Genomic DNA, 12805 nt, shown 5'->3' with positions numbered 1-12805 from the left:
GTCCCAAACTCTTAGACAATTCACTTCCTGGTTCTTTTTCCCTCGTCTGATTCATGGGCTTATTTTTGTGGGCTTTGCAATGAGCATGTGCCATAGAACAAAGGAAGAAAGGACGGAAAGTCTCTGCCTCACCTCAGGGAATGTACATTTGTTCCAGTCAGACTACTTTTGGCCTTACATTGGCCCAGGCAATGCCTGGGTAAGGCTGTAACCTCTGTAGTACTCAGCCAATGAGGAATCAGGGGAGGGACTTGCATGCCAAGAGATAAATTGTATGCTGTAACTGTCTTGAGTGCACCTGGCCATCAGACACCCCCCTCTTGCAAGAATGTTGATTAAAACTTTTCTTCACAGTGCTCTGAATCAGTATCCCTCCTTTGACTGGGTTGATGGGCTTATTTCTATCATTCTTCCATCCTTTTATAGGTTTAAAATTTTTTTTTAATGTTTTATTTATTTCTGAGACACTGAGAGAAGCAGCGTGAGGAGGGGTGGGTAAGAGAGAGAGGGAGACACAGAATCGGAAGCAGGCTCCAGGCTCTGAGCTAGCTGTCAGCACAAAGCTCAACTTGAGGCTCAAACCCACTAACCGTGAGATCATGACCTGAGCCGAAGTGGGACGCTTAGCCAACTGAGCCACCTATGCGCCCCTTTTATAGGTTTTTTAAAGTGGTTTCAGCCAAAAAGAAAATGGTTTCTTTAAAAAAGTCAAAGTGTAGCCTAAGACTGCTGTCAGTGTACTTTTGCCAAGGAGACATTGTGTTCTGATTTAATACCATAGTCAAGGGCAGCGTTATGTATAAGTAAAACTCTAGATCCAGAGAAAGCTTTGAATCTCAAATTAATCTTACTGAACTTTATCAAGTTCAGATAAATTTTAGCTTTGTTAATAACAGTTAAAAAATGGGGGGAAAAGGGTTGTATATCTAGGTATATAGTCTTTCAATATCTCTTTGTGGTTTTACATAGGAAGAGTTATGTTGAACTGTTGAGGCAAAGAAACATCAGGATAGAAATGCAGGCTGAACTTCCTGTCAGAGAAAAATGTCTGCTTCAGGAAGCAAGCATGCGAAGAACGTGGGATTTTACTCTTTCATCAAGGTCCTGCTCTTTAAAGGGTTAAAGGAAGCCCCAAAACCTGCAGGGGAAATATCTGCTCCTTTCACTTGGATGATCATTAAAGTCACATTTGCAAGTATAAGAATCACATCATTCCTCCCTTTTCATCTATCATTTTAAATTACAGTACGTAGTCCATAAAACAATCTCATTGTGAAAAAACAAACTAAAATTGAGAGCTGATAAACAATAAAGTGAACATTCCTCTTTATTATCATTTTCTCACCCTATATTTCTCTTCTCACCATAGAAAACACTAAGAGTTTTGCTGAAATATAAATATACTTTTAAAAAAAATTTCTATACAGCATTCCATTAGACATACTGTAATTTATTTGACTTTTATCTAACTGAAAGACATTTCAGATTGTTTCTGTTTTTGAGGTTGTTACTTTCCTACTAAATAATGCTGCATTAAATATAATTTGATAAGAGTCTCTGCAAATGGGTAAGGATTCTCTAAAATGTACTATTTGGACTACAGATCAAATATATATATCTCAAGTCTTGATAGATATATCAAGTTACCACTCCTGTAGTGTATCAAACACTACTTACATCTATCTTTTAAATGATACCACTCTAATGAATAAAAATGATTACTTCTTAATTCTAATTTGCAATTTACTGGTTGCTAGTGTGATATAAATTATTTTCATGTATATCTATTTTACTTAGACATCACAGTTCATATTACACATCAATTTTTCTATTTACTGTTTTTCTTTTCTGTTAAATGTAAGAGTAAATATGTCAATTAAGTATATTGATATTAACTCCTTTTTTTTTTTGTTTTCAGTCATTAGTCTTTTTATTCACCTTATTATTGTTAGTCATATCTTTCTTAACAGCATTACTTCTATCTTACAGATTGGGAATTTTAGAGGTCTGCAACTATGTCTTTTTAAACTGCTCAACACAGTACCAAGCAGAAACGGTTACTTGGTGTGTGTGTGTGTGTGTTTGTGTGCACACACATCTAATTTGTATGAAGGTGATGATGAATCCATAGGCTATACATTAACAAGACAAATATAGTTTACATCAATCAAGAATTATGACTAGATTTATTTTAATAAAGTAGAATTAAATGTGACTGAATAGTATGCAGGGTCCACAGTATATATTTTGTGGACTACAGCACTGTAGCTGGGTCATCTGGTCATGTTCCTTTCCGCTATACATAGGTATATCCACGTGTTAATCAGCTCAGTTGTGACATATATTTATAACCTATGATTAAACTCATAATAGACTGCCCAGAACAGAGCACAAGGTCAAGAAGAGAGTTGGAAATACTAAATGAAAGGGGGATTTATGGCTCTCCAACGTGGGCAATTCTGTTCATCAAAACTAGTCTCCTCAATTAGTGGTTCAAATAGTTCACTTCTCTCTGAATTATTTAAAGGTTGGAATTATGTAAATTCAAGCATTTTGTTAAGCTTGTTTGCAAAGGAAAAATGGTCTCATTTTTTATTTGTGAAGACATTTCTCAAATGTTAGCATGTCTTAAGTTATAAAACTATATGGGACATGCTAGGTTTTTAAATAGATTTTAAGATAATTATATCTGGATGCCTTGAACATTTGAAAAGAACTGAAACAGTGGGGGAGACTATAATTGTAAACATCCTGTGAAATACATACAAAGATGTTGGTGATTCTAAAGGGTATAGTATATCTGACAAAATATTTTTTCACTTAGGAAATAACTAACACATTAAAGATATTTCTAATGCTGGATAACTATGTGTATGGCTATATGACTATTATGGAAATATATAAAAAGAAAAATTACAAAAAAATATCTGAATTATAAGATTGTTTCCATGGCCACATCCAGAAGCTAAATGCAGATTATTCTAGTCCATCACTTATAGAGCATCTTAAAGGCCCACATGAAATTAGAAAGACTGCTTCTCTCACATAGATATGATTTAACTGTGTTTGGAAGAAAGCATTTATTAGGAGGCTCTTGCTGGTTCACACAGAGCATCATGTGAAATGATTAGCTCAGAAAGACAATTGAAGGGCCATGATGAAAGCCATGTCACCAAGATGTTGACATAAGTTGTTCCTAACTTTGCCACCCCCCCCCCACACACAAGAACAACTACCAGCTATTTAAGAAAAGGACACAACTGAGAGACTCTTAGAACACAAGGGGAAGTGGCTATACATTCATTGTGTTAAGCCTTCCCCAGGCCAACACAGCAACATGCAGAGAAGGCTCATGGAGCTTGTAGTTCCTCCAGTGGGGAAAGAGAACCCATTGAGAGAACCAGCATACTGTCAGAATTGGATGTTCTTTGTGGGAACACCTACCCTGATCTTGCACCATCGGGATTGCAGAGGAATTTGCAAGGCTCAACCCCTGGAAATTTGACTGTGACAGGGAAGTAGGGCAGGACTTGCAACAACCAGCACATTTGGTCTTTGGAGACCAAATCCATACCCACAGTGCCTAAGAAGCAATCCCAACTAGTGGCTCTGCTCACCCACAGAACCAAGTCAGTGTTGCACTCTTACCAGGAAATTCAGTGGCTTGCAGGTTTACAAGATTTGAGTCCTTCAAACAAGGAGTTCTGCTGGCCCTCACCCAGAGCCTATGCCCAGGTGAGGAGCTAAAGCATAGCCCCACCCACTGTAGAAAGTGTCTTCCAGCTCCATTTGACCACAAGGGCTGCTGACAACCCCTGGAAGTGGTGCAGCCCAGCAGCACCCAAGCTAAGAGACAGGTGGGTGGAGCTGATTGCCTTCAGATCAAATTCAGTACTGGGTGTAGAGGATTCTCATGCTACCCACAGGCAGGAAAATTAATTTAGATCAAGATTAAGGCTAGCTGCCAGCCACTCTCAACTAGAGAGCCTGTTTAAAAAATTGAGAGTAGCGTGGAGTGGCCTCTCTCCTTTTTCCCCAGGAAAGGAGGTGGGACATAGCCCCACCTGCTGCAGCGAATGTCTTTCTGCCTCAGATGACCAGTAGGACTGGCCACAACTCTTGGAAGATGTGCATGCAGCCCAGTGGTTCTTAAGCCTAGAGGTGGAAGGTAGAGCAAAGCCAGTGGGCCTCTCCAGTTAGGGAATGTAGGATGTGACTGCTTGAGTTAATTCAAGAAAGAACTTTCCTATAGCTTTCGAGCTGCTTTTTCTGCTGGGAGAGGATCTAATTTGTAGCCCTGGTCATTACTGAAGATAGACTTCAGTTTCTTTGTTCATAGAACCTAACCAGTACCCGTGGGAAGCTGCATAGCCCATTTAATAGTCCAGCCTACAGTGGTGTTTGAACTGAAAGTGGAGCTTGTGGCTTCTCCCATCTGCCGAGCAAAACCAGTGGCTTCACCTGACCTGACCCAAGAATTCAGTGCATTCTGACTTGATTTGGATCTCCAAACAATGAGCTGTATAGGCCCTGGGTCCTGGGCTAGGAAAAACAGAAATTCCAGAATTGAAACATATAATAACTGAACTGAGAAATTCAATAGAGTTTCAAAAGCTGACTCAAACATGCAGAAGAAAGAATCAGTGACCTGGAAGATAATACATTGGGAATTACCCAGTCAGCAGAGCAAAAGATAAAAGAATGAAAAAGAGTAGAGAAAGACTATGGGGAATCATGGATAACAATGGAAAACAAATAAATGAACAAACCAATTTTTACATTTTGGATTTCCAGGAGTAGAGAAAGAGATAGAGAAAGGTACAGGAAGTGCATTTAAAGCTATAATGGCTGAGAAATTTTTGAACCTGGGGAGAGAATTAGACATCCAGATCTAATATGCCCAAAGAATTCCAAATAGATTAAACTTATATAGGACTACATTAAGACACATTATAATTAAAATGTCAAAAGACAAAGAAAGAATTTTAGGAACAGCAAGAGGAAAGAGAGAAGTTATATATTAAGGGAACCCCCATAAGACTATCAGTGGATTTTCAACAGAAACTTTTTGGGTCAGAAGAGAATGGGATAATTCAAAATACTGAAAGAAAATAACTACTTGACCAAGAAGCCTGTACCCTGTGTAGCTGAAAATGAAGAAGAGGAAAGACTTAACAGAACAAACAAAAGCTGGAGAACTTCATTATCATCAGACATGTCTTACAAGAATACTAAAGGGAGTTACTTGAGTAGAAGTAAAAGAACACTAAGTAACATCACACAAACAGTGTAAACCTCACTGGTAATGGTAAATGTATAGTCATAGTTAGATTCTGCAGTGTGGTAATAGTAGTGCATAATTCACATACAACTCTAGTTTAAAAGTTAAAAACATGAATGCAATAAAAATAACCATAACTACAATAATCAGCAATTAGTTATACAATATAAAAAACATATAAGTGTAACAAAAAGAACATAATATGTGAGGGAGAGCAAAATTAAAGTGTAAAGCTTACAAATTTTACTGAGTTAAAGATATTATCAGTTTAAAATAGGCTGTTATAAGTTTAAGATGTTTTATGTTAGCCTTATGATATCCACAAAGGAAAATCCTATGGTAATTATACAAAAGAACACAATAAAGAAGCCAATACATAGTGATACCAAAGAGACATCACAACATCAGAAAAGAATTTAGGATAGAAAACAAGGAACAACAAATCTCCAAATCAACCAAAATACAATTAACAAATGGCAATAGTAAGGCTTTATGTATTAATAATGATTTTAAATATAAGCAGGCTTAATTCACTTATTAAAAAGCATAGAATCACTGAATGGGTAAAAAAATTAAACAAGATGCAACAATATCCTGTCTATAAGAGACTCACTTTAGCCTTAAAGACACATATAGAACGAGCACAAGGAATGGAAAAAGACATTTCAAGTAACAGTAATCAAAAAGGGAGATATATATATACTTACACAAAATAAACTTTAAACTAAATATGGTAGAGACAAAGAAGGTCATTATATAATGATAAAAGAGTCAATGAGTCAAGAAGATATAACAATTGTAAATATTTATGCACTCAACATTGAAACACCAAAATATATAAAGCAAAAACTAATAGAGCTGAAAGGACAAATAAACTGTATTACATTACAGTAACAGTTGGGGACTTTTATATCCTACTCTCAACAATGGATAGACCATTCAGAGAGAGAATTACTAAGCCAACAGTGCATTTGAACAAACCTCATGGACCTAACAGGCATACATGGAACATTCTATCCAATGACAGGATGCACATTCTTCTGAAGCAAAAATGGAGCATTTTCTAAGACAGACCATGTATTCATCCTCAAATTGAAGCTTAGCTAATCTAAGAAGATTGCAATTATACCAAGTATCATCTCTGACCACAGTGGAATGCAACTAGAAACAAATAACTAGGTAAATTTTGGAAAATTCATGAATACAGGAAAACTAAACAACAGTCTCCTAAGCAATCAATGGATCAAAGAAGAAATTAAAGGTGAAATAAAGAAAGTTTCTTGAGACAAACAAAAATGGAAACACCACATACCAGAACTTCAGGAACACAGCAAAAGCAGTTCAAAGACAAAAGTTTACAGCAATAAACATGTACATTAAAAAACCAGAAAGGGGGCACCTGAGTGACTCAGTTGGTTAAGCATCAGATTGCTGATTTCAGCTCAGGTCATGATCTCACAGTTTGTGAGTTCAAGCCCCCCTTCAGGCTCCTCACAGAAGTGCAGAGCCTGCTTTGAATTCTCTCTCTCCTTCTCTCTCTGCCTTTCCCTCATGCTCTCTCTCTCTCTCTCTCAAAATAAATAAATAAACTTTAAAAAGAAGGAAGAAGAAAGATACCAAATAAACAACATAATTATGTCTTAAAGAAGTTAAACAAAGAACAGATTGAGTCCACAGTTAGTAGAAGGAAAGCAATAATAAAGATTATAACAGAAAGAAAAGAAATAGAGAGTAGAAAAACAATTAAAAAAATTAACCAAGAATTGGTTCTCAGAAAAAGATAAACAAACTTGACCAACCATTACCAGACTAACAAAGGAAAACAAAGAAATACCCAAATCAATAAACTTATACATGGAAAGAAGACATTACAACAGATATGACAGAAAGTCACAGGATCATAAGAACCTATTATGAACAACTATATGCCAGACAAACTTGACAACCTAACACAGTGGAGTTATTCTTAGAAAAGTACAAGTGATGTGGCTCCTGGGTTGCTCATTCAGTTAAGCATCCGACTTTGGCTTAGATCATGATCTCACATGACCTCACATGAGTTAAAGTCCCACGTCAGGCTCTGTGCTGACAGCTCAGAGCCTGGAGCCTACTTCAGATTCTGTGTCTCCCTCTCTCTCTCTCTCTCTCTCTGCCCCTCCCCCATTGTGCTCTCTTTCTCTCAAAAATAAATAAATAAACATTAAAAAAAGAAGAAGAAAATACAACTTATGAATACTGAATCAGGAAGAAATAGAGATTGAATCAGGAATCAAAAATCTCCCAACAGAGAATGGTTAAAGACCAGATGGCTTCACTGGTAAATTTTATCAAATATTTGAAGAAGAATTAACATGAATCCTTTTCAAAATCTTCCAAAAATATCAAAGAGGCGGGAACACTCCCATACTCATCTTATGTGGCCAGCCTTATCCTGATACCAAAACAGGAAAAGGAAGAGCATTACACAGAAAAGAAAAGTACAGGCCAATATCCTTGATAAACATAGAGGCAAAATTTGTCAACAAAATAGTAGCAAACCAAAGCAAACAGTATATGGAAAGGATCACACACTGTGACCAGGTAAGGTTTATTTCAGGATTGCAAAAATGTTTTAACAAGTGTACATCAATCAATGTGATATACCACATTAACAAAATACAAGATAAAAATAATATTATTATATCAATATATATAGAAAAAGCATTTGACAAAATTCAATATCCGTTTATGACCAAAACTCGCAACAAAGTGGGCATAGAAGGAATGCCATAATAAACGTTATATTTGACAAATTCATAGCTAATATCATACTCAACAGTGAAACAGTGAAAGATTTTCCTCTAAAATCAGGAACAAGATAAGGATGCTCACCTGTTTCTTTTATTCTCTATAGTATTGGAAATCCTAGTCACAGCAAAAAAACAAAACAAAACAAAGAACAAAAACAAAAAAGAACACAAAAAGTACAAAAGACAAAAACAAACAGAAGAACAAAACAAAAACAAAAACATGCAAATGTAAAAGGAAGAAGTAAAATTGTCACTGTATGTAGATGACTTGATACTACATATAGAAAATACTAAATACTCCAACAAAACCTATTAGAATGAACAAATGAATTCAGTAAGTGACAGGATATAAAATTAATATACAATAGCCCAATGCATTTTTCTACACTAATAATGAACTATCAGAAAAAGAAACCAAGGAAATGATCTCATTTACAATTGCATCAGAAAGATTAAAGATCTAGGAATAAATATAGCCAAGGATGTGAAAACCTGTATGCTGAAAACTACAATACATTGATGAAAGAACTGAAGAAGACACAAATAAATGTCAATACTACCAAAAGCTATCTATAGATCTACTGCAATATCTATTCTGACTCCACTGGCATTGTCTAAAGAAGTAGAGAAGGAAAATACTCCTAATATTTATATGGAACCCCAAAAGATCTTGAGGAGTGAAAGAACTAAGAAGGCAAAACAAAGCAGGAGATATCACACTTTCAAATTTCAATCTATACCATTAACCTATAGTCACCAAAACAGTATGATACTGGCATGAAAACAGACAAATAGACCAATAGAACAAGATCAAGAGCTCAGAAATAAGTCCAAGCATATATGATCAACTAATATTTGACAAGAGAACCAAGGCCACTCAATAGAGAAAAGACAGTCTTCAATAAATGGGGCTGGGATAATTGGATTTTCATATGTAAAAGAATGGAATTGGACCTGTATCTTACATCATCCACAAAAATTAACTCAATATGGATTAAAGACTTAAATGTAAGTCTTAAAACCACAAAGCTTTTAGGAAAAAAAAATAAAAATAAGGCTCTGTGACATGAGTCTTGGTGATAATATTTTGGGCGTGACACAGCATGAGCAACAAAATCAAATATAGACACCTGGGGCTACCTCAAACTAAAAAAGTTCCACACAGACATCAATCAATCAATCAATCAATCACCAACAAAATGAAAAGAAATCCTATGAAATGAGGAAAAATATTTGCAGTCCATATTTCTGATAAGTGTTTAATACCTAAAATATGTAAAGAACTCACATAGCTCAATAGTAAAAAAAAAAAAAAAAGAAGGAAGAAGGAAGAAGAAGAAGAAGAAGAAGAAGAGAGAGAGGAGGAGAAAGATCCAATTAAAAAATGGGCAAAGGTGAGTGCTTGGGTGGCTCTTGATTTTGGCTCAAGTCATGACCTCATAGTTCCTCGCTTCGAGCCCCATGTTGGGTTCTGTGCTGACAGTGTGGATCCTGCTTGGGATTCTCTGTCTCCCTCTCCCTTTGTCTCTCTCAGTCTTTCTCTCTCTCTCAAAAATAAATAAATAAACATTTTTAAATGGGCAAAGGGCTGAAATAGACATTTCTCTGAAGAAGACGTACAATAGACTAACAGGTACGTGAAAAGATATTAAACATCACTAGTCATTAGGAAAATGAGAAGTAAAACCACAATGAGATACCATCTCACACCTGTTGGAATGGCCATCATCGGAAAGACAAGAGATAACAAATGCTGGAGTGAAGGTGGATAAAAAGAGAATCCCTGTGCACTGTTCCATGAGATTGTCCATTAGTATAGCCACTATGAAAATCTGTATGCAGAATCTTCAAAAAATGGAAAATAGAACTACTGTATGATCCAGCAATTCCACTTCTGGGAATAACAAAAATAACTTGAAAAAATGTCTTCACCTCCATGTTTATGGCAGCATCATTTACAATAACCAAGACATAGAAATCAGTGTCTTTCCATGGATGAACAGATAAAGAAGTTGTGGTGTGTTTACACAATGGAATATTATTTAGCCATAAACAATGAAGAAATCCTACCATTTGTGACAACATGGATAGACCTTGAAGGCATTATGCTAAAAGAAATAAATCAGAGAAAGACAAATAGTTTTAATCTCACTTAAATGTGGAATCTAAAAAACAAAACAAAACAAAAACAGAAAACCCAAACTCATATAAAAAGAGATCAGGCTTCTGATTACCAGAGGTAAAGAGTAGGGGGAAGGGCATTAGAGGGAAGTTAGTCAAAAGGTACAAACTTCCAGGTACAAGATGAATTAATATCAGGAATATAATATGCAACATGATGACTGAAGCTAAAACTGTTATATGATACATAGGAAAGTTGGTAAGATAGTAGAGTAGAAGTTCTCATCCCAAGGAAATGTTTTTTTTTTTTTTTTTGTCTTTGTATTTATATAAGAAGATGCATGTTAGCTAAACCCACTGTGGTAATCGTTTCACAATATATGTGAATCAAATCATTATAGTCTACACCTTAAACTAATGGAGTGATGAATGTCAATCATCTCTAAATAACACTGAGGGACAAGAAGGCATCATGAGTTAAAAATCCCAATTTGTAGTATTTCTGAACCTCTATTAAGCAAAATAAAATATACCATAGAGGGAAAATTTATTACTAACTGAAATTGAACTTAATGATGAATGATAAAGAGCTTAGTGTTCCACAGAGGGCAAATATTTAAGAAAAGCCATTCACTAAAGAAAGGATAATTTTTACATTTTGAGGAACAGGGAAACAAATTGGAAGTTAATCCACAGATCCCAGGGTTTTTAAATCTTGACACTATTAACATTTTAGGCCAGATAATGCCTGGCTGTCTGTGTTGCGGGAAGGCTATCCTGTGCACTGTAAGATGGTTAATAACATCCCTCGATTGTATCCACTAGATGCCAATAACACCACTGCACCCTGCTTCAACCAGCAAAAACGTCTTCAGACATTGTCAACTGTCCCTGGGGGTGGGGGCAGGAAGGGAGCGGAACAAGATCACTTGGTTGAGAATCACTCATATATCCCCTTAGTGTTACTACTATAGAGAAAACTTGTTTATGTTAAGGGTTTATCAGTACCTATGGCTGTGCTTGTCACTTTATTAGTCAGTTTGCTTAAAAATGAGCTACTTGGTTGCATATGTAGAAAAATGTGAGACTATCTTCTGCTTGGATAGAATTTTTATGACCACTATACTGGATTCACTGAATAATACTGATCACTTAAAATTATATGATATTATTGGTTTAATTTTAGTCATGCTTTCCCTTTGGAACAGTACATATAAAAGAAGTCAAACTTGAGTCTGAAATTTGTACTTTAAAAAGTTTACATGTCCCTCTTGAAGAAATAGGTATTTTTGACAACTGTAATAACTGGACATTACTAGAACAATGCTAACACAGGGGGTTAACAGCTTGCACTTATACAAAATACTTGAAGTCAGTCAGAAAGCCATTATTATGACCTTGTGCTGACCACATTCTATGAAGTGTTACATGATCAGGGACAGGGAAGTTGGTTAATGGAAGTTATATAGTAGCTAGATGTATCCTTGTCACACTTCATCTAAACTGATACATTGCAATGGTCCACACTGCTCAGACCTGGCAATTACTGTCCAATTCCAATCTATTCCACACTGCCACTATAATGAAAAATAATTAGGAGCCTGAAAATGAGTTTTCACATGAAATGGTTTCAGTGCTTGGACACAATCGCCTTTGGCAGATGGCTTTGGGTTTGCTTTAATATAATAAAGACAGTTAATCATCTCTAAAGAGTGCACTGAATGAATAAACTTTTAACACTACTTTCTACAATGAAACTCTTATATTGATCAAATGTTTAATGCTCAGGGTGGAGGTTTCTTTGGTCCAGTTGTTTGGAATGAGCACATAAATCACTGGAAAATAAATGCATTAGAAAAGAAGAAAATCGGTTCAAATTGATTATCTACTATTGATGGAGAAAAATTTTAAAAAAGCTGAACACTAAAATCAACTACTCTTCCTGAACACTGTTGCTATAATAAAGTTATTTTTAGATGACTTTATGAACATTGATATTGGTAAGGTTGGTATAAATCACTTTATAACAACAAATAGTATGTGTAATGGAGCAACGATAGTCTCCTCAACAAATGGTGCTAGAAAAATTGGACATCTATGTACAAAATAACAAAAATGACTTTAGACACAAATGTTACACTTTCTACAAAAATTAATTCAAAATTAACTGTTAGTTCTACATGAACAATGAAGAACTGAAACTTCTAGAACATAACTCAGGAGGAAATCATAAGTTATGGTAACTCCTAGTACAAACAACACCAAAGACATGATCCATGAAAGACACATGAAAGAAAGACTTGATAAACTGGACTTCAGGAAAATTAAAAGGCAATGCCAACTGAATTAGAAGACAAGCCACAGATTGGGAGAAAATATTTGCAAAAGACACATCTGATAAATGACTGTTATATAAATATAAAAAGAACTCTTAAAACTCAGCAATAAAAAAGCAAAAGAATTCAATTTTAAAAATGGTCCAAAGATCTTAACGGATGCTTTGCCAAAAACATATATGAATGACAAATAAACATACGAAAAGATAATCCACATTTATATCAGCTTTATTCATAGATGCCAACACTTGGAAGCAACCAAGATGTCCTGCAGTAGG

This window comes from Hyaena hyaena, unplaced genomic scaffold, assembly GCF_003009895.1.
Source record: "Hyaena hyaena isolate Hyena2069 unplaced genomic scaffold, ASM300989v1 scaffold_1168, whole genome shotgun sequence".
Lineage (NCBI taxonomy): Eukaryota > Metazoa > Chordata > Mammalia > Carnivora > Hyaenidae > Hyaena > Hyaena hyaena.
This window is presented reverse-complemented; position numbering follows the sequence as displayed.